A 22,004-nucleotide genomic window follows, 5' to 3' on the forward strand; every position below is an offset into this window, starting at 1 on the left:
GACTTATTGGCAGAAAGGCGTTTGCCAATTCCTTGAAATGATGGGAGCTGGCTGCTGAAAAGGAAGGGGCTGGGACAAAAAGGACGGATGTTGGAGCCAGAAGTGAATGCCAGAGTGATCCCAAGGGTAGATCTGGAGAAGGGTGATGTCACTCTCATGCCTTTGGATGCTGTCTTAAATTACTCCTAATATTTCTTCCCTTGCCTATGGGAACATCCGTAAGGACAGGAGTGTGGGTCTCTTACGCTCTACTTCATCTTTGTTAAACCGAGAGCCCTTGTATATTTAAGACAGTAGGTTTGAAATCGGAACAAACTTGTACGTAACTGAGGCTTTAATGCTATGGCTCCGTCACTGCGCAGGGAATCTCAGTTGTTATCCCAGAAACTTGCTGCTGTGCTATTTCTCATCGGCGCACTGCTGGCAATCCTTTCCTGAAGAAATGCAACGCAACTCCATTAGAAATAGGTGCTAAAGATTTTTATTGAACTTGGCATTAAGCTTGCAATAGCTCCTCTCCCTGCTTTTGGGTCTGGTCCAGAGTTTGAGCAGCTGCAGCAGCAACTCTTGAGAGTTCAAGCTTGAGAAACTCTAACATGGAAAAAGCAGTGGTTGTCCTCCTGGCTTAAATTTACAACAAAGCGCTCATGGAGATCAGCTTAGAACTGGCCTTGGCAGCTGCTACTGACTTGCGGCAGTGCTGGGAGGGAAAGCACTGAGCCTGTGGCTTGGGATAGGCCTTCTCCCAAGGCTGTGCTGTCCTGAATGTAGAGCTGGCAACCATTAACAAACAGTGCAGGGCTGTGACCTTCCCTAAGAATATTTTCTGTCTCCAGTGCTTAGCCATCTGGCTGAACTAGGGACTTCTGTAGATAACGCATCCTCGGGTTATTTTTCCTGTCCAAGGTCTGCCCAGGAGGCCACGTCTCACTATTGCATGCATACAGCTCACATGGCTGTCTGCGTGAGTCGTGAGCAAAGATCATGGATGTACATGGCAGTGACTCGTTAGCTGTGCAAATGCTGCCGTCTTTGGTGAGATGGAAATGCAGCATCCAACTGCTGTCGGAGCGTAATAAAAAGCTAGAGCCCTCTGCTCTCTGTCAGGGGGGTGTAACTTGCCCCCGGGGGAGGAGAGGAGGGAAGGCGGGTGCTTCAGTTTTGATCCTCTGTCCACTGCCATCTTCCTTGGTGCCTAGGAGAGCTGTTCCCTGTTTCATTTTGGTATGATTTCTTTCTAGCATGCCTGGGGCCTTGAGGGCCAACCCTGTGTTTCTCTGCTTACTGGATCATGGACTAGAAAGCATCCCAGTGCGAAGGACTGCAGACTCCTGGTAAGCTCTTCTTGCGCCCCACTGCAGGAGGGTAACTGCTCTCTTCAGTGTATGAGAGCTGAAAACTTCTCCCAGTGACCAGCTAATAATGAACTACCAATACTTTTTTTTTTTCCCCCCGCTTCCCCTCTTGCTCAAGGTGAGGCAGGACTTGCCATTCCCCTCACATAACCTTTCAGGCTGAGTGAGGAAAAAAGAGCACTTGTCTTTTCCACAGCTGTTAATTTAAGGATTAAAGACAGATGTTTTAAGCTGAGGTTGGGCTGTCAGCAGAGAGTAGGAGGCGGCAGGTTTCAAAGCAAAGGCTCCATGTCCCCAGAGGTAGCCATAGCTGCTAGCGGCTCTCACGGAAGAGCAGGGAGGAGAGAAGAGAGGCTTGTGCTCTCCCAGAGCGCCTCGTAAAAGTGCTGTCTATGCACTGGGTCTCCTTGCTTTGTTAGGGTACTGTCTTGCCTGCAGCTGGCAGAAGGGGAACAGGTCTGGGCAAGAAGCATTTTGCTCAAGGCCACCCCCTTGCCCCTGCCCCCCTCCGGTCTGAGCGCAGCCCCAGGCATCAGGACTTCGCCCCTCCTTTGGTGGAAGTCCATAGTTCTGGTTAGACTAGCACTAGGGCTGCAGGGCCCTACCTGCTAATCGTACTTACTCGGCAGGTTTGAGTTGACAAAAATATGTCTTCCCCTTAGGAGCCTCAGACCGGTGGTGCGTACAGGGACCTGCTTAAAACCAAGCTGGATTTCCGAGCAGTTCAGGTGCATCTCTCTCTTGCCTCCGTTCTTACCTTCATACTCTCCCCCAGGCCCCTGTGTTTTGTGCTGGCTGGCTCCCATGGGCTGACTATCCTTTTTAATCCAAGCATTCGTGTCTTCCAGTGCCGTCCTGGGCTTCAGCCCTGCTCATCAGAGCCATTTGCATAAGTAAGCCTGGCGGTAAATCTTCAAAGATTCAATTGCCAGAGCTGAGGGCTGTTTGGAGGCAGCAGGTGCCCTTCAGCTGCCCTTCAGTAACCTCTTATCTCCAGTGATTTGTTTCTGTTATCCTGCTTCAATTAACCCCCAAACATCCCAATAATCAGATCAGCATAAATTGATACAGAGCAGGTCCATGTCTGTCATGCACAGGCTGCAGACCAGCAGACTCTAGATCTGAACCTGAATCTCCTCCCTCCTGTTTCTTTGGTGGAACCAGATTATCCTTGTTGCTCTGAGTTATAAATGCTTCGTTCAAAGGCTCTGTGTTTTCCAGACTGGTACGTCTGTGTTACCGGTTAGGCTTGCCAAAAATGACTGGGGTGATGCGACTGGATTGGGTACATTTCGGCTGACGTGAGAATTTCTTTCCACAGTGATGCTTTAGGCTGTACAGCAGCGAGCCAGCCTCGAGGGCTGCCTTTCACCGCTGAGAGTGCGTCTATTCTCTTGTTACACCCTCAGTTACTATCATTTTCCATCGCATCACTTTGATTGCATAAGGCAGGTGCTGTGCATGAAGAAAAGCAATGAGAGCCAGTTTGCTAAAATGAAGTGCCTCTGTTACACCTGCTACCCGGGTATTAATGCAGTGGTATCAGTGTGCTGTGTCACTCTTGCCACAGGCCTTTATCTCGTGGAGCTGGAAAAATGGGGAAGATCTGAGTAGCTGGATAGAGAATGTCTTAGATCTCTCTTCCTGTACGGGGGCAGGCGGTTGCTCACCGAGGCATCGGAGATTCGGGTAAGATTGGAGAGAAAGCTGGGACTTCCTAGACAACCAGAGTCTGGGTCCTGAACTGAGTTGGAGTAGAGAAATAACCAAGAGGAGCGAGACTAGACTGCTCACCTCAGCTGGTTTGCAACTGAAGACTGAAAATACTGCAATGAAGATCCCCCCCTAGTGCAACAAATCCTCCCTGTGCAGCAGAGGGAGGATTGCTCCTCTTCGTGGTTCCTGTTGGAGCAATACGCTGCTTCATAACTTATTCTCAGTTCTCTATGAGACAGCCAACATACATCAGTCAGTGCAACACCGGGATTATTTGTAGTTTCCAAAAATGCAAAAAAAAAAAAGAAAAAAAAATGCATTGGAAGGTCCCAGTTAAGTAAAATATAGACAAATGCATGTAAGTGGTCTTTTCTTTGAGCTTTCTCTTTTTCGGAATCTCTAAGTGTAAAATTGTCTGCGATCACTGGGAGTGAGATAATGCAGTGGTTTTCAACCTCTTTTGCATTTGCAGACCCCAACAAAATTTCGAATGAAGGTGGAGGCGCCCTTGGAAAGTTCAAGTCCCTTTGAATTGCAAGTGGGTATTCACACACTTTTGACTGATCATAGTCATCTTTCGCAGACCTCTTAGAAGTAGTCTGCAGACCCCCAGGGGTCTGCGGACTACAGGTTGAAAACCACCGAGATAATGTGTCCTATTGCCCTACACTCAATGTTATGTTCCCTTTTGATTACTTCATCTCATGAAAAATAGAGAGAATATGCAAAAGGTCCAGGCACAGGCACCGATAATGACCTTGAAACATCAAAGGGAAATTTCTATTAAGCCAAAGAGTAAGCAACAAAGCCTCCTTAGACTCTGGGGCTTGGATAGAAGAATTAAGGGAGATATGACTGTTCTGCACACACAATACCAACGGTTGCAGTGTCAGCTAGTTAACTACTCCTGTTTGCCTCAGCCTATAACGCAAGAACAAAAGAACGAGTGTTGAAATGCAAGAGCGACACGTTCCAAACCGATCAAGGGAAATGCTTTTTCATGCACACAGTATCCAGTTAACCTGTGGAATTTGCTACCACAGGTCCACTCTGAGGCAGATATTTTTATGGAAATGGGATTGGTTATGTATGTATTGGCAACTATATTCACAATAGGTTAAGTAAAATGACAAAGGCCGTCCGTCCGTCATGATTCAGGTTATCAACTCCTCAATGATGAGATGAAATTTCCTCTTCTAGAGTGTAACCAATTTGGAGAAAAGGTACTACTTTCACGTTATTTTTTCGGGATATGTTTCTACTGGTGCATTAGAGTCTCTGAGTGTTGCTGGTATATACATCTCACTAAATCCTATTGAGCATGAAGTTCCTTCCAGTTAGGAGCAAAGACATATGTAGTCATTGCCTAAGCGTGTGCGTGTGTGTTTGTGTTCAGTCATCCTTGGAAGAGTGAGAGTGTGTGTGTGTGTGTGTGTGTGTGTGTGTGTGTGTGTACGTACCACTCACCGGGAGCACTTGAAAATGACAGAATATCTGTGCTGTGCTTGGAGATGCTTCAGCCAACAGCGGAGTGGGGGATGCCTGCTTATGTAGTAAATGAATTGCTGGGCTGCCGTATAAGATGATTAACGCCGTTAGTAAATGCTTTTCGCCATCATTTATTTCTTAACACGGTGAGTCAGTGGAGTCAGATGGGAAAAGCATGTTAGAAATGTGATGGGCAGGAGGCTGAGCTAATGCATAATAGGCAAAGGTGCCAGAAAGCCCAAAGATGATAAAGGACAAATGGTTTGAGGGGGAAGGTGTGTGACGCTGCGTAACGCCTGGATTGTGAGAACTAGGACAGAGACACGGCTCTGCGGGGCTTTCTGAGGCCTTGTGTGGAAATCCAGCTCGGTCAGGGCTTAATGAAATCCTGGAGGAGTGAGGAGGACTGCCTTCTCAAAGGAGGGAGGACTCCTGTTACCAAATGCATATGCTTAAAGGGACATCAAAGTTTGCATGTACCCATGAGAGTGCACAAGGAGAACAAACAATCTAGGACACTTAAGAAACTGGGGAAAAGACACAGACTCAGAGCCTCGAAAAGATTGTTTTCCATATAACTGTGGGTTCTTGTCTGTTGGCGAGGCTGATGTACTATTAGGCTGCCGGCGCCAGTTTTTCCTGGGAAAAATACCACTTCCTAATAAGAGAAGATGAAATATACATCGCACCAGAATAATTGTGATTAAAACCAACAGCATTTGGGAAAAAGGAGGTTCATGAAGGTGCCCGACTAGCCTGTTTTAAAATGAGCTGCACTCACTTTTATGCACTACGTGCCACGATGCCAAAAAGCAAGATGCTTAACCAAGAACGAACCTTCAATGCTATGAGGGGTGGGAGGGGATTTGAAGGAAAATACAAAAAAAATCCCGTCTCTCAGCTTCAGTAACATTTCAACAGCAAGTGTCACAGCTCTGGCGGAGCACGGGCCTGACTCTCATCAGATACGAACGTCTCTAGTTGCTGGAGTGGTTTTGGGATGACCAGCACTAGTTCTGTTATATGAAATAGTAAAGGAAAAAAAAAGCCTGGTCCAAGTAGGCAGCTCACAGCTTTACCTGCTGCTCTCCTGTTTGCCTTTACGCTGGTGTAGGTGGACTGCTGAACCATTAGAGCAGAAACTAGTGGTGTGATGGTAGGAGATTAGGCTTGCTCCACTGTCCAAAAAGGGTGGGATCATTTTTGGTCAGACGTAAAGGAAGAGGTCCCCCCCGGGTCAGGGGGCAAGTGCAGAACAGCTGCTTCATGCCACTAAAGTTTTTAAACTCAGCGATCATTTAATCTGGTGGTAATGAAGTAAGGCAGCACCTTGATGAATCCAGAGATGTGACAGTGCCTGTGAGGACAACCTCTGCAAAGCATCACAGACAATGAGGGTGGGAAGGGACCTCGGGACGTCATATCTAGTCCAACCCCCTGCTCCAAGCAGGACCAGCCCCAACTACATCATCCCAGCCAGACGCTCTTAGTGCTTCTGGGCTCAATCCCAGCCGCCCTGAGAGACCAGGGAGCAGGGACTGTTTTCTCCTCCTCTGAGGATGGGTCTTCAATTCCTTCTCAGGTCTGGGGCTGCCCCGAGCACAGGGGAGGGTTGGCCCTGCTGCCCCCATGCCTGCTCCCCAGCTGCAGTAGCGGCCTTAGGGGAGGACAAACCAGACAACTGCCTGGGGCCCCACACCTTAGGGGGGCCCAAAATGTAACAATTTTTTGGGGGGTGGGGGGGGTTGAAGTCATTAAAAACTTTGTTCTTTCTTCAACTTATGAATAAGTTTCATGCACAGGGCCAAGTGAAATGGAAAGTGAAAATGTCCCACTTGCTTATAGGTCATCAAAATGAAGCCTCTATGGGGCCCCAAATGACTCTCATCCGCAGGGCCCCAGAAACCCTATGGCCACCACTGCTACCTGCAACCCCAAATCCTGGAGCTGCAAGGGGTGGGGCTCTTGCACTCCCACCTTGCTGCCAGCAGGAGGCGCTGTGCACTAGCTGCCCCAGCGGGGTGCACAGAGAGCGGGCAGCAGGAAAGCAGCAGTGGGGCAAGGGAGACACCCCCCCCCCCGGCATGCAGCTAGCTTTGTAATGCATGCCACTTGCTTTGTAGTGCATCTTGCTTGCTTTGTAAGGCACCCTGCGTGCCTCTCTCTCCTCTCCTCCTCTCCCCCGTTGCCAGCTGTTGCCAGGGAGTCACAGCTGGATGCACTGCAGCAGAGGGAGGGAGCAGTTCATTGATCCACACAAGATCAGCACATGCTGCAGCACAGCCCACATGTGGCTGCCGTGCAGCACACCAGCAGCTCCCTGGTGGTCTAGTGGTTAGGATTCGGCGCTCTCACCGCCGCGGCCCGGGTTCGATTCCCGGTCAGGGAACATGTCTTTTTCCTACCCCCTCCCCGGCGAGCTTCACCCAGTCGGGGCCAATGCGCGGCCCGGCTGTTGCGTGGCACAGCATTGCATCGCAGAGCTCGGCACCGCACCGGGTTTAACACGACACTGCAACCCCCGTCTCCCAGGGATTCCACCCCCCTTCCCCCTACCCTCGGGGGCACCCCGTGCGCATGCGCCGCTCTAGAAGGGGAGGGGGTGGAGGAGAGGGCGTGGCCGCTGCGCGCGCACCCCCTCAGCCCCGCCCCCGCTCGGTGTGGCGGCCCCGCGCAGCGGGCGGAGCGGACCAGGCCCAGGTGAGCGGCAAGATGGCGGCCTCCTTCTGCGGGGGGGCACGGCCCTGCCCCCCCCCTTGTGGGGAGCCCTCCCATAGGGGTGTCACTTTGGGGGGTGCACTCCCCTACCCCTCCCTCGTCAATGGGGGTGCAGCTGTGTGTAGGGGGGGCACTGCCCTCCCCCCCCGTGGGGGTGCCCCTCCCCCCCCATGAGGGTGCAGGGGGGTGGGCTTGTGACGTCGCCTGTGTCTGCGTCTCCTCGGCAGGGGCTGCGTTTTGGGCCGGGGGCTCCTCTGGAGGCGGCCCCCCCCCCCCCCCCCCCCCCGCACGTACGTACGTACGTATGTATGTATGTGTGTATGTTGATGTATTTATTTCTTTGCACGGCCTCATCTGCTGCCGAAGCCGGCGCCGCTAGGCCACAGCCTGGGGGGGGGGGGGCTCGGCTGCGACCAGACTGAAGAGGCTCCCTGGGTACATGACACATTAAAAAAAAAAAAAAAAAAAGGAGCTAAGAGGTTTTTCCTTTGAAAAAAAGAAAAAAAAATCCATCCCCTTGTACCAGATGGCTGTCAGAGGCTGTCCGTTCTGCATCGGCGGCGTTCGTTACAGTTTCCCAACGGCTTCTCTGTCAGCCAGCAGCCCCGGTGTAAGGGCAGGCTGTCCGGGTGGTTGTGAGGAGGGGCGCGGTCGTAATTCGCGCGGGTCCGGCGAGGAGACGGATGCCAAACTTGCGTGGGGGCCACCACGCGCTGGCTCCGCTCGGGGAGGAGAAACCCTCCCAATTAAAAGCTGTCGAGTTTCCTTCGAGGTCGGTTAAAGAGTGAGGTGGGGATGCTAAAACCCTGCCCCGTCCGAGGGCTGCCGCCGATTTTATCTACGGGAGCGTTGCTAAACGTATAGATTTCTTTCCCCGTTCACGTCTCGTGCGAAAGGCTATTGACGCGTTGTCGACGGAGGTAAGAAGCGTGCGTTGTTGTGACTCCCCTTCTTTGCTTCGTATTGATTATCATAAGTTACGGTCTTAAAAGTACGGGTGAGACCCGTCCGGCGGCGGTGTAGCGGTGAATACGCTTTATCGAGAGACGTCCGAGAGAAAGAGTAGATGAGACGTGCTGCTGGCTTATGTCGTAATGCATGATAGGTCTGAAAGTCTTTCGAAAAATGGTATGAGTAACTGCTGTGCGTCTTGCAGCCCTCATCGTGAAAAATACCGAGGGACTTCTTTTGGGCTTAATTTTCATAGCTTAATTGCAGTAATTGGCTATTTTTACTGAGTCTGTAAATGAGATGGCTGTGTGTTATACCAGAATAGCTGCTAGGGCTTCAACACCAGTGATGAGGTCACTCATGATTATCACAGCTGGAAAGAAATGGTCCAAGATATTATTTTCTCTTGGACCCGTATATCCATAGATGGCTGGTGCTGGGTGCTCGATGCTTCGGGAGATCAGACAGGTGGCAAAATAGACTTCCAGGCCCTAAATGATAAGTCCTCAGTCTTGAAAATCGTGGCCGAGTCCAATTGTCATAATTTATTGGGCAGATAAAACTTTGTCATCATTGATGCTTGATTTATTGATCATCCTTTCTTTTGTAAACTTCAACTAGCTGACAAAAATGCCTTGATTTTTTTTTTTTTTTAAGATAAACGTTTTCTGTGAATGTCAGGGTAGTTTGGCAGTCAGTATTAATATGCGAGGCTCAGGTTATTTTTTAAAGTTATTTAAGGTTAAAAGCAAAATTTGTGAACGGTTCTAGCTTTGATCAGTTTAAATGTCTTGCAGTCTTTTCTGGGAGAATGAGCCTAATTTAGGAATGGAAATGGTGAAGAAAACTTCCTTTAAGTTCAAAATAGCCAAGCTTTTAAGAGCTGTCAGGGTTTATGTTGCTGAAAGACGATGATGATGATGGCTGTTATTAGTAGCCTAATGTTTATAGGGGTAAGAAAAGTACAAGGTACTTGGGACTTGAAAGAAAGGCTGTCCAGCTGCCTGGAATATGAATTTGACCAAACTCTGGTGTAAACAGTGCACATTTACTGTAGGGACTGCCTACATGAAGATTTTGCACCTTGGTAAGACTCCTCGCCTCGTGTCAGAGGGCTAGAAATGGAGTGGACCGGACCAAGTCATGTCAGGGCTGATTTAGAAGCTGTGAAATCGAATGCTGCTATTCGGTTTCACAGATTTGTTCAATTAAACTGAGCGCAGTTGGGTTAGGCAGTAGACAGTGGGTTTGAAGGATGATTTGCATCGCAAGTGGTTTATGCACTTACTGATGTGCAGATAAGTTAGGTTGTAAGCAATAGATAACAGCTTGGGACTGGTCTGCGTGTTAAGTGAATAAGGCAGACAAGGTTCTTTGAGTAATTAAGTGAAAATGCATTTTCACTGAGGCCTATACACAGAGCACACTATAAATCTTGTCTGATTTTGAGCACTTGGGGAGGAAGAAGGCTTACCAAGTGGCGTAGAAGTAAGCATGCTGCTGTGTTTTATGTGTATTAGGTTGGGCTCTGTATTAACAAGGGTGTTCAGTTAATTGTGTGCATGTAACCTAACCTCAGAATGACAGTTTAAGTATCCAGAGATTCGAATTACTTAAAAAAATGCTAATAAATAGGCTTCCATTCAGCTTTTTTTTTTTTAATTTTAGGCCACACATGATGTTTCCTGTGCACATCTGCACCACTGTTGTATTTCTGAGATGAACTTGCAGGTAAATTCTGATAAGACCAAAGGATTCTGCCTGTGGCAGTGCTGAAGCTTGGGGCTCCCTCCTGTACTAATCATCAGTGCTCTTCTGGGAGCTGTCCAGCATGGGATATAATCAAAGGAGGCCTGGGTTTCTTCTCTTGACTCTCTACTGATGGCCTCCTTTCTCCATGGCCTCTTGCCTCCTCTGCAGCTAGCTGGGAAGATGAGTGAGCAGTAGCAGGAAAAGGGACCAGCTGCTCTTCTCTCACCCTTGTGCTCTATCTCGGCTGGACTGAGGACTGGAGATTTAAAAAATGGGTTGGGTATTCTCATTATCAGGGTATTATCTTCTCACCCCAAATTTGTAAACAGAAGATGTGAAGGACTATGATTCACCAATTACTCATCTGCTATAGGCAAAGAAAGTAGGTCTACATTCACCTGTGCTGTAAGCAGGTTGGTCATATTAGTAAAACATTGGGGAAGGAATAAGAACTTGCTGAGTACTAAAGAGGAAGTCAGCATGCATCTTTCCTTCCCTTCCTTTCTGGTGGAAAAATGCTTTCCTTACTCTCAAAAGTGGCAATGTCTTTAACCATTAACGGGAATCATGAAAACTAGTATGGCATAGTTCTTGGTTGTCCTGTCTAAGTAGTTCTTTTGTGCTTGTCTGGCCACCTGTATTAGCTAACAAAATTCTCTTAAATAAACTATGAGCCGTGGTCTAGTGAGATGTAGAAAATTTCTGAGTTCAGAACATGTAAAACTTAGATTTTTTTTTAAGAGAAATGTTCTGTTTTCTCATGTCACTATCAATGAATAAGATTCTCTCTTAAATTTCAGGGAAGAAGGCTGTTATGATGAATGTTCAGAGTTCTTATGGTGGTGGGTTTCTCTCTCAGTTACTGCTAATTGCACTTAACAAAAATAAATACTAGTTTAATATGAGCTTTTATGAACTCTTCTGGCTTCTACAGTAATGCTGAAACATCTGTGATGGCAGCATGGTAGAAATCCCAATGTCCCATCACAAATCAGTTTTCTGGTAAGTTAAATACTTGGTATACAGAATAGGTGGTAAATGTGTTCTGGGAACTTTAATGTCGACCCTGGATAAAATAGGCGCTTCCAACTTTCAACATGTGAGTTCCTTAAAGAAAATTCATGTTAATTGGTAGCCAGTGCAGTTAAACTAGTCCTGTCCTTTTTTGGAATCTGTCCTAGGTGGCAGTTCAGTTCCTGATCATTCAGTTCAATTTCCCCTGACTACAGTTATGGGTTTTTTTTAGCAATTCTGTAAACTCTAAAAGTATTTTCTAGTTTATGTAACTAGTAATTTTGTAATACCGAAGAACAGCTTGAATAGTGTATTGAGGATTATGATTTTTAAGAAGCTGTCAATGCCAACTCCAAAACTAGCCCATTTACAGATATTTTCTCTGCATCCTGTTATTTTTTGTGATTACCAATGACTTTCCTAGCATTTTAAGTGTTCTCTCTCTTCTTTTGGATGAAAATAGAAATACAAACAGGTTGTGATCAAGCAAAAATCTTAAATTGAAAAAGTTTTCCTCCTTCCATTTTTAATGAAAGTAATTTCTTAACAAAAATGGGTAACCTTTCTTCAGAGGTTCATTGGTGTTCCACTAATTATATCTTATGTTGAGTCATTGCTAGAGGAAAATTTAAATATTCTTCAGTCTAGGGGTTCTCATTTATCAAATCAATAATTCCTTACTCGCTGATGAGATGCACTGTGTTGCCAGTTTACTCAAGATAGCAACACAAAAAGAATAGGCATTTGTAAGTATTGCTTGACTCACTTATTTGCCTCGACTTCTGGGTGGAACCAGTGTTTCAGATGAAGTCTCGGGGTGAACAGTCAGATCTTAAGTTTGACTGTCAGATATTAGGTGGATTTTAGCTTTGAAAACATGCAGCTTATAATTTCCCAGAATGGGGAGAAATTGGTAGAAAAACAAACACACAAAGAAACAGAATCCCCACAGAAGGGCTTTGGTCTGGACCTCTGCGTGTCAAGCGTTTCCGTTGCTTAAGCTTCACGTGGAAAAGCTAGCTGCCGCTCCCTACGTTGGTCCATTACGGCACAGCTCTGCTGGATGATGGAGCTGCATAAATAGTTTGGTTCCAGTCCTTTTGTTCTAAGTAAGCAGGTTATAGCATTTTTCTATGTATTAAAAAAACCCATGTTCTCTCCAAGTGCTTTTGAAATGTGAAACTATCCGACTTTGCTTTCATGTTGTCTTACCACCGGGCATGACAAACTAAGTGCTTATGGATGGAGTTGAGTAAGGTTCTGATATCAAGTAACGGTGGATATTCAAAAATGTGTGTTACATCTCTTTTGGAGAATACCTAGAAAACAGGAGTATTATGATGTTTATAGTTTGTTGGTACAAATATATTTTATTTATATCAGGAGGATATTGTCAGCTTCTTTGTATTGTCACTGGAAGAGAGCGTGGTCTGAGTTGTTTGTTGTTGCAAGTATAGTCAAAAATGAAAAACATCTGCAAGAAAACATTGCCTTGACTCTGCATCTTGCATTTAAAGAGGGAGTAAAATGCCATTATTTTCTGTCCTAACTGCATATTCTTTTACTGTGCCAGTGATGTCTTGTAACAGTTTTTTGTCTGGCTCTGAAATATTTTATAATTTCTAAGCTACTGGTTTAGTATATAATGTGTAACATATCTGCGTTTTTTCCTAGGTGGGCAGTCATCAAGAGAATTTTTCTTCCCAATCTGTTGTTAATGGAATAAAGAATTAGGGATTAACTGCTGTCTAATATCTAGATCTAGAGATATAGATATGTATATGTGTATATTGGCTTGTATTTTTGTTTTTTACATGGAATCAGCTGTTTGCAGGGAAGAATGTGTACACGCAAAAATTGCCAAGGGTGGTCAGAAGAAGAATGTATATCTAGGAATATGCTAGGTACAGGAAATTCATGCTCCTATGACTTAACAGAACCAAAAGAGATGCTTATAATTTAAAAATCACAACTAGTGCCACTTAAAATGCTGTGCAGAGATAAAGCAGACTTTGCAGAACTAGAAAAGAAGCATGTCAGGAGATTTCAAGATATGTTTAGTCTTTTTTTGAGTTCTCCATAGTCTTGGAGTAATCATATAAACACTCTTTGTTCTCGTTTTTGATATAACACGTGAGCAGAATTGCCAGCAAGCAAACAGAACACAAGGAGATCTTGCTCCGATAGTGAATTAGGGAATGGCTATTGACTTCCTGTCTGAGGGTTTGAGGGCAACAAACAACTAAATATCCTTTTCTATGAAAGCCTATAAGCAACTCTTGCAGTCAGTGGTATCGCCTTCCATGTCTCCTTCTGATAGCCTGACTTTGTAAACTTCAAGAAAATCTCCCTGCCCGCATGACTAATAAACTAGATTTAACCACACTAAAAAACTGTCCTCAGATTTCACTTCTTGCTGTGCCAGAAGTTGGACAGCCCTCCTTTACGAGAAGGAGAATTTAAGTTTGCGAATTTGACACCTTACAATATAGAAACTAAAACCAATTCGCGTTGAGAACGGCAGTGTCTCGTAATAACGCAGGAACATAATATTGTCACTTTCATTATTATCCTCTAAAACTTTTAAGCATGAGTCTTGTCTGAAAGCTGAGGCTAGAAAGATAAAATTTGCATCTCTACATCCTGTCACCCCACTGACTTTTCATGGCAAAATTGCTGTTCAGATATAGAAGATATTTTTTTCACTGCCAGGCTTGCAAACTGGATTTAGGAGCTGAAATTCAAGCTGGACATTATCAGTAATAGTTTCCTTAGGTCAGATGCTGTCTTCAGCTGTGCTGCTGTCCTCGAACCATGTTCTTTCTGGCACCTGTGGAACACAGTTGCCTTCTTTTGCACACTTTGAAGACAGTGGGGTAGAATAAGTAAGCAGGGCTCTGGAACCGGAGGATAATTGAGTTGCGTCTTAGAATGATGGTCCTGCAGGACTGAAAGCAGTAAAAACTTGTTTTGTCAATTAACAGCACATGTGACTTTAAGTACATGTAAAAATCTGCTGAACAAGGCGTCACTGTAAACTAAAGCAGATGCTCACTCAGCCCAAACCTGATTCTTTGGAAGCCTCTTTTTCGTGGCTGAAGAAGCGGTGTGATCTAGTAGGGAGAGCACTACTGGAACTTGAGTCAACCTTGTTGTTGGCTTACTAGGTGACCTTGGGCATCCCTGATCACCTTCCTGGGCCTTACAGCCTCACCTTCCCTTCTGGAAAAGGGACCAGCAATACTTTGGGCAGCGCTTGAGATCCATGGTGAATCTTTACTTGCTTTGCGATTGTATTGTTATGGTGATAAAGCCTGCAAACTCGCTCACCTCCGCTAGGCTGGTTCTGGTGTGGGAAACGTACACGGGCATTTATACCGTCTTTTTTCATTAATATATTTTTATGTTCTTTTTAAAATTGTTTTTCTTATAAATTACCTGTGTTCACTTCCTCTGCTTTCACTCCTTTTTTTCCTCTCCCTTTCTCCCTTTTTTCCCCCCAAGGAGGTATCTGAACCAAATAAAGTGAGTCAGAGACCTGACTCACTCCTGTTCACTTTGCCCTCATTTCAGGGCCTCATGACTTCCCTTAGCCTCCGGCTAACTTCCTCCAGAGCACTGACAAACCCCTCTGGTCTGTCCCTAAGCACAAACTTGAGCTTGGTTTGGTTCAGCACTGCTGCAGCTTCTCCGAAGCGACAAGGGTCTCTGGATTATGGACTGAAGTCAAGGAGGTTCCAGTCGGATTTCCTTATCCTTGATTTTTTTTCCCCCAAAGGCACAAAGTGCAATTAGGCGTTTAATTCCTATAGAAAGCTGGTGGTAATTTGATGTAGGAAATCTTCCCTTGATTGTCGTTTTGTTTCAATAATAACACATACTGAAAAGAATAGGATTTAGCTATTATATTTGATGTTAGACCATTTTTCTGATCCATAATTCAGAGAGACAGTCGTAGGATAGAGGGGGACCTTGAGGAACCCATCCTTTTGCACTGATGCAGCGTGTGCTATTCCGATATTATCCCAGACAAATACTTCTCCAGCCTCCTCTTAAAAAACCTACAGTGAGGGAGATGCCACAACTTCACTAGGCAGCTTGTTCCACTGTCCTGCTGTTTTGACATTTTAAGGATTTTGTTTTCACTGAGACTTGATCTAAGTCTGATTTGCTGCCGTTTACTCATGCAGAAGGCCTGCTTATCACATGCACTCAGTCTCTCGGCTGTAGTATTGCTGTTATCTTGCTGCATGATACTAAAAATCTTAGGGCAAACATTATTACTGTTTTCCGCAGAATTGCTAAGTTTGGATCTTGCAGTTTACTCTGGATGTCAGATGGATATTATGAAACTTCCCTTCTTACCTGCTATTCCCGTTGGCATGAATTAGTGTCTGCCACTTGCCTGGTTGTTTTTACTTGCCAGATGTTGGCTTGAATCTGTATCAGCTGCTACTCTGCAAGTCATACTAGTTTCTGCAGGCTGCAAGCATTCATTTGGTGAGCACATTTCTGGTTTTTATGCTAGAAAAATCTAGCATGACAGACCTCTTCTGGCATGTCAAGGGGGTAAAAAAGGTATGATCCCTAGCTGATGCCTGGTTTAGATGTAACTCCAGGCCTACAAAAGCAGCCTTGACATTAGGTTATTTAGTTGTGGGGAGGGGAAGGATGACACTGCAATTTGCTGTGCTGGCAAAAGTGCATTTTTTGCCCCTATAAGCTGTATCCACACTGAGAAGACTTTGCCAGGACAGCCTGTCAGTATGGCCTCATTAACAGAGTGCTCCTAGGACTTGTTACCATTGCTAAAAAGCCTGTTTTTAAATCTCAGGGGAGCTGGTGTGCGTCAGCTATCCTGAGGTATGTTGTGTTTCGTCTTCACTGGGTGTTTTACCTGAGGACAGTGGTCTATTACTTACCCCAAAGTAAAAAGAGCAGTTCTAGCAGTGGAGACGAGCCCCGAGCCTAGCTGTGCCCTTGGGATGTGATCAGTGCTGTGCTGTCTTGCCGTGTTGGCAGGTGATAGCTCTGAGCGGTGCGGGTGCCCTCTTCAACTTTGCAGGAATTGAGAGTATAATGAGACCTTTTCAGTGCGACTTAGATGTCGACCCATCTTTTGTGTCTTTGAAAATGCTCTTCTGCCTTTTAAGAAACGCTTGGATGCTTATCTTGCTGGGGTGATCTTCCTGCCCCTTGGGCAGGAGGCTGGACCTGATGATCCTGCGAGGCTCCTTCCAGCCCAAATGTCTATGAAATCTAGGAACTGAAGATTGGCAAGGCCTGTGGGAGTTTATTGCCTTCCTCTGTAGCATGAGGCATCCCTGCACTATATTAAAAAAAATATTTCTCTCGTCATTGCAGCAGCAGTGTCCTCATCTCCCCCTGCTTTTTACCTGTGGCACATGACAGGGCGTTCGGTTTTGTTTTCCTCGGGTGCCGTGTGGCTGTATTGTGAGAAGGGAGTTATATGTAACTCTGTTTACATAAATGATTACTTGTGCATTCAGGGGACTGGAGAGGTCTGTTCCAGTCCTGTCTTCCTAACATTAAGGTTTCAGTCCATTCCTGGTTTTAGAAGAAATGTCTTGCTACTCGGGTTGTTGGCAGGTTGTGTGTGGAGTACCATTGCTTCTTAAAATCTGACTCTTGTTTTGCATGACGGGATAGTACCTTATCTTAACAAGAGTGGAGTACACATTTTTCTCCATCAAGGTGATGCTCCCTGTGAAGAGAAGGTGAGCTGTACTTTCTCACTTGAATTAGGAAGTTGAGTGTGCTAGATTCCCCCAGCTGCTTGGATGTCTTGGCAGGTACATCGAATTACCTTATGGATAGCCGGTGTTGTGCAACCAGAGTTCCCTCTCATCGGGTATGTTGTGCACAGCATATAATCGGTGGGGTCATTTGTTCCTGGTGCCTGTTCTGAATTGATCTCCTAGTGAGAAGCTGCCTCTTGATTGGCTAGTGATTCACTAGTATCTGAGCTCTGCTCACAGTGCTCTAGTTTTCCTGCTCGTAATCTGGTGATCCCAAGGCAGAAAAGAGCATTAGGCTTTTTGTGTGAACAGCCAGGTGTAAATTATGTACTCGATCATGCCATTCAGCAGATGCTGACAATGTCAGGCATCCTTGTGCTTTTAAATGTTAAATTTAATGTTTGTTCTGTCTGTATCTTGATGTGATGAGATCTAAGCTATTGTTGAATACCGTCTCTTTTATCGGTTTGGTTAAATTTGAAAGACAAACCTAAAAAAATATTTCCAAAAAATGACACTTGTTTAATCAATAGTTCCTTGAAAGCAGTTATTTTTGCAAGTCAGTGGAAGTATTTTCAAATTTTAGAATCTCTTCTGCAATATTGATGGCTTTATCCTGGCATCTTTCCATCCTAGAGCGTACGAACAATTTCCTGCTGAGCCTGTGATGCTCGGACTAGCAGGGAATGGCAATACTTGGCACTTCTGCTCCAGGGAACTGTGATCTGGACTTGTTTAAATTTTGCTGACACAGGATTGATGTACTCCAAGTGTCTAGGAGTGCCTTATTAGGATACTCTGCCAGCAAAGCATTCAGAAACCAGGTCTGTGCCGGGGCCTGCCTTGGCCAGTCTGTCTGTCTGTCGGTTTAAGGGTGTTAAAAGGTGTGAGGCTAGATGTTGCAGCTTTTTTGGTAGTGTCGCCAGGATAGGTGCAGCTGCAGGATATACTTACTGGCACAGCTTGTGTCGCTTGGGGAGAAATTTGAATATTCTGGTACAAAGCAAAGTTCTGCTGGTTTGGTATAGTAACAGTTTTTGCATTGGTAGCAAGCTCCCAATATTGACTCCCTAATACAAGCAAAGCTGTGTCTTGCATTTGGCATAGTAAGCAAAACCTACTGTACCAGTAAATACAGTTATGTAATGTAATTGTAGTTATGACAACAATAGAAAGCTCCTCATTAATTAAGAAGTCTCACGAACAGTTTTTTTGCCTGACAGTCCTGAGTAAGGCCAGGCAAAGTTGGGTTTGCTGATTTCTCATTGACTTCATAGTTACCTGCAGTGGTCATTTGTAGAGGCACTTCGGTCATACTAGGGGGTATTGTATTGGGTTAATTGCTTTGCTTTAAAAAAAAATTACATTCTGAACCAAAATAGTTGAAATGGTACAAAAAACTGTGTACACCAGCACAGGAAGAGCCTAAGGAGTCTGTTAAGCAAACCAAAAACTTTATTAAAAACAAAAGCAGTTTTTCTATGTACCCTTGGCAGCTGTTCATTTTTTAAAATAAGAAGTTTCCTCTCCAACTTAATTATGACTTTGCAGCACGATCTATCTTGTGATGTCAGTGTATTGCCATGGAAATAAAAATAATACTTATATTACATTTATTTCACTGCAGGCTAAAATAGGAGAAATTAGATTTCAAACCATGAATACAAGCTTAACCTAAGATTTTTGTATAGACCTGAGAGAGAATGGCACGTGAGAAGGAGCTGAACATACACTTTAGTTCTTTCTTTCCTCCTGATCTGAAAGCCTTTTGTGGATTTGAAACTCACTCTCGTGTAGTATACAGGGTCACAAGTCATTATAACAAGTTGATCAATCTGGTTTAAATGGCTAAATTTTAATCTGTTAAATTTATTAGAGAGGCAATGTTTGCAGTATGGCAGTTAAGATTGTAACAAGTTTCACCATAATCCCTGTTGTATTGCCTAATAAAGGCTCTATAATCACTTTAAACTTAAGTTCAGGAAAGAAGCAGTGTTATCTACAACATAATTTATCTTTTATGGAAAATACATGTTAGGGAAATTGCATTTGCTTTTGACTGTTTCTGCGAAGTTGTCGGGCTTGCCGTGTTAGCCTTTTGCTGCTGGAGACCTTGGTTCTGTTTCAGGTAAAAACAAGTCTGTGGTGGCTATAATTTTTTCACAGAATTGAACACATTTGAAAACTTTGTTTTAAGTTTGTGATGGAACACTAGGTCTGTTGTGGAAGGTGATCTGAAGGGTAAAACAAGTTGAAGCAAAGCTACAACACTGCCTGGCTCAAGCCATAAGCATTTGTCTTTTGCTTCCTGTCACCTAAAATGAAACTGCATTCATTTTTAAAACAAAGACTTCAATTTAGATAGCAGCTTAAAAGGTTGGTCAGCTCATGGCTTGAAGCACAATACTTTGTGATACTGGCATGGCTCTGAGACCGGCTAAAGAGGGGAACTTGTGTGTATATGTAGTAGCATTTGTAAGTTGGTTTGTGCATGTGTGTAAAATGTAAGGTCTTTCCTCTCTGTTCCCGTGGGTTCTAGTAATTAGGGTTGCAAAAACTTAATAGAAGTCATCCTCTTGCAGGGGCGGAGAGGTCGTCCTTGACAGAGTTCCAATAGGACATCAAGCTGAACACTAGGACTTTGTCAAAAAGCTTTGCGTGATGATTTAGAAATTATAGGAATTTTTACGGAGCATTTCAGGAGAGCATACAGAAGTGCTGTTCTTAGAAGCTATTGTGGAGTAAGCCAACTTTTCACTCTATTAGCAAAGTAATTGCAGTTACTATTTTGAGGCAGAGAGATCAGTCTGTATTAAGAGTATTTTAAGAAATAATAAAACCCCTCTGTGCACACTCGTTGGCTTTTAGCAATTTTTTTCTCTGCAGGCTTTGTACTATGTACTTCTGGTAACATTGATCCTTTTATATTGCACTAGCCAAAATTTCCTCATCAAGGTTTCAGCACATGGAGATCTTTCTTCATAATAATATCTAGCTAATAGATTTGTCCATTTGAAGGCTTGCCAAGCATGTCATGCTTGCTGGTAGGGGTTTATAATTGGTGCAGTACTGTGTAAAATCCCCCCCCCCCCCCCCCCCCCCCCCAATTCAGGGAATTGGGGTGAGGAATATTCCAGCCTTGTCAATTGTTGCATTATCTGCTTAAAAACTCTTTCTGCCTTGCTTGTATTGATCCTTTAAATACGTGTGAACTGCCCCTGATCTTTCTGTGCTGATTTATCCCATCTTGGAGGTAGGGGACTTTAAAGATACACGAATACAATGGGAGATTGTCTGTGGGCCTAGATGACAGCAGTATCTTACTGACAGGAAAGACTGGTAGAAAAAAATACCTGTTCCTATGTATGCCATAGACAGATGTCAGATATGAGGCTACTTTTTATTACAAGGGAGAAGGAATAGTTCCTAGAGAATTTGGATCCTGTCAAGAGTAACAGGAAAAGGAGTATTATGTGGCTTCCTTGTAGAGATAAAGGACATTTGCACTAAAATCCCAAACACAGCAATTATAGGAAACATTAACCTTTTAAAATATGGGATAATGCATGTAGATGGAAAGATACAGGGCCATCATAGCAAACCAGAATTTGTTGGAAGGGAGGCTACAAACAGCCGGCAGAACAGGGAACTTTCCCAGGAGTAGTTGACGTGGCCTCTGGTCAAAGCTTCTTATGCTGATGTTAATATGTTGAGTTTTGGTTTGCTATCCTGTTGTCTTGCTTGCTGTTACCACTCTCTTGTATCTCTCTTTAATCCTTGAATTCTTTACTTTTGACTTTTTTACCTGTTCTTACATTGTGTGCCTCATAAAACAGGTTTTACTGCCTCTGCCTTTTCTTCTTTTGTGTTTGGAAATGGGGCAGACAACCTTGCAACATCCTTAACCTTAACTTAAGACATTTTCCATGTCTTTTGTGCTTTCTTCTCTTCTTTCATGCCCATTTGTTGTTTTTCTGAACACAATATCATAATGATGGAAGGCATTTACAAATAATTACAGAGCAGGACTTAGTTAGGGCTGTGGGTCAGTGGATTTGGCTTGCAGAATAAATGAGTTTGGACATGTGGATGCAAACGTTCCTGAGTCACTAAATTAAAGTTGCCATTTGCAACGGCTAGAAATCTGTAGTACAAAAGTTCCCTTGGGTGAACAGTGGCTGGTATCTACATTCTCACTTTAAGCATTTTTGCTAAAGGGGCATCTGTAAGGAATAGCCAGGGCAGGGGATTTTTCATAAATCTGTATTTGATAAGAATTGCTTTTGTTTGGAAGATATTGTTTTGGGTTCAACGAGAGGTTTCCATCTGCAAATTGCTTTCACTTGCCAAATATTTTTATGTTGGGGGTAGTTAATGGAATTGATGCTCAAGCTCCCCACTTATATTACAAACGAAAGAAAATCTAACCTTTTATCACTTTTGTGTATGGGCTTTGTTTCTTCCCAGGTAGTTTCTTTGATTAGTTTGGTTTCAGAAGAAAACTCCTTGTGCCAGGATGTAGATAGGTCTGGGCTGGTATCTTGTATTTTCATTACTTGATAATTTTCTCCCTGTCTTTGCAATCAAATGCTGCACGCGCTCCCTTTGGCAGCTGGAGTCTCTTTTGTGGTGAAACTTTTGTCAAAGACAACCAAGAGCAAACAGATCCCATGGAGTTCAGTTGGACTCTCCTAGCTTGACATCTTGCTATATTTCCAGCAGTGAAGATACAGGCATAGTAATCTGTACTACAGTTTGGTTGGTTTGCCATCTAACTAAAATTTCCCAGATTCAGATTATGGCATGAGACAGTTACTAGGCAAAATACAGATTTGCTTTTGCCTACGTAGGAAGGCATGGGAAACCTCATAATACACCTACTAGCTCAAGACTGAACTGAAAATTTGAGGTCACCAAGGTCATTACCTTGCGAGAAGTCTATCCCAGTTCCCAAATGTTCTGGGAAGCTTTACCAGAATCTGAATTTATAAGGTTGCCTGTCACTTTGAGTACTCTTTACAGATTGCTAAATGGCTCCTGCAAAACTTCTCTTCCTGATTCTGCCTGTGCTTAGGGAAACTGAACAAAAGCACTAATACAGCCGGCAGTTTGCATTTCAAAGGTTGCATCAAAGACTTAGAAACTTATTTTAAAAATGAGGATATTTATCAACTACCTATCTTGTATCATTATCAACTACCTCTGCCTCCTTATTTCCCAGAAAGTTCCCTGCCCACACCTCTCAAGTTTG

At 44.4% G+C, this 22,004-nt stretch overlaps 1 protein-coding gene, 1 long non-coding RNA gene and 1 other non-coding gene across 7 annotated transcripts in view; all 3 read left to right on the top strand.

Annotated features, from left to right (window-relative positions):
* Window positions 1-1,045: 1,045 nt before the first annotated feature.
* LOC109285037 (uncharacterized) lies at window positions 1,046-3,428 on the top strand. Its single transcript, XR_002092710.2, has 3 exons — window positions 1,046-1,334; window positions 2,018-2,083; window positions 2,677-3,428. It is a non-coding gene; the product is annotated as an uncharacterized LOC109285037 (long non-coding RNA).
* Window positions 3,429-6,876: 3,448 nt separating this feature from the next.
* On the top strand, window positions 6,877-6,948 carry TRNAE-CUC (transfer RNA glutamic acid (anticodon CUC)). Its single transcript has one exon. It is a non-coding gene; the product is annotated as a tRNA-Glu (tRNA).
* A 231-nt stretch (window positions 6,949-7,179) lies between these two features.
* The window catches only part of DNAJC5 (DnaJ heat shock protein family (Hsp40) member C5), a 41,337-nt gene continuing 26,512 nt past the window's right edge, over window positions 7,180-22,004 (top strand). For 3 of the 5 annotated variants that reach the window (XM_019495231.2, XM_014609681.3, XM_059713178.1), the window contains exon 1: window positions 7,180-7,259. The gene's annotated coding sequence lies outside the window, so the exon portion shown is untranslated. Of the gene's footprint in view, window positions 7,260-9,896; window positions 9,960-22,004 lie in introns of all 5 variants that reach the window. The other 2 variants (XM_059713177.1, XM_059713179.1) reach the window with 2 other exon arrangements.

The sequence above is a fragment of the Alligator mississippiensis genome, chromosome 9, assembly GCF_030867095.1.
Source record: "Alligator mississippiensis isolate rAllMis1 chromosome 9, rAllMis1, whole genome shotgun sequence".
Lineage (NCBI taxonomy): Eukaryota > Metazoa > Chordata > Crocodylia > Alligatoridae > Alligator > Alligator mississippiensis.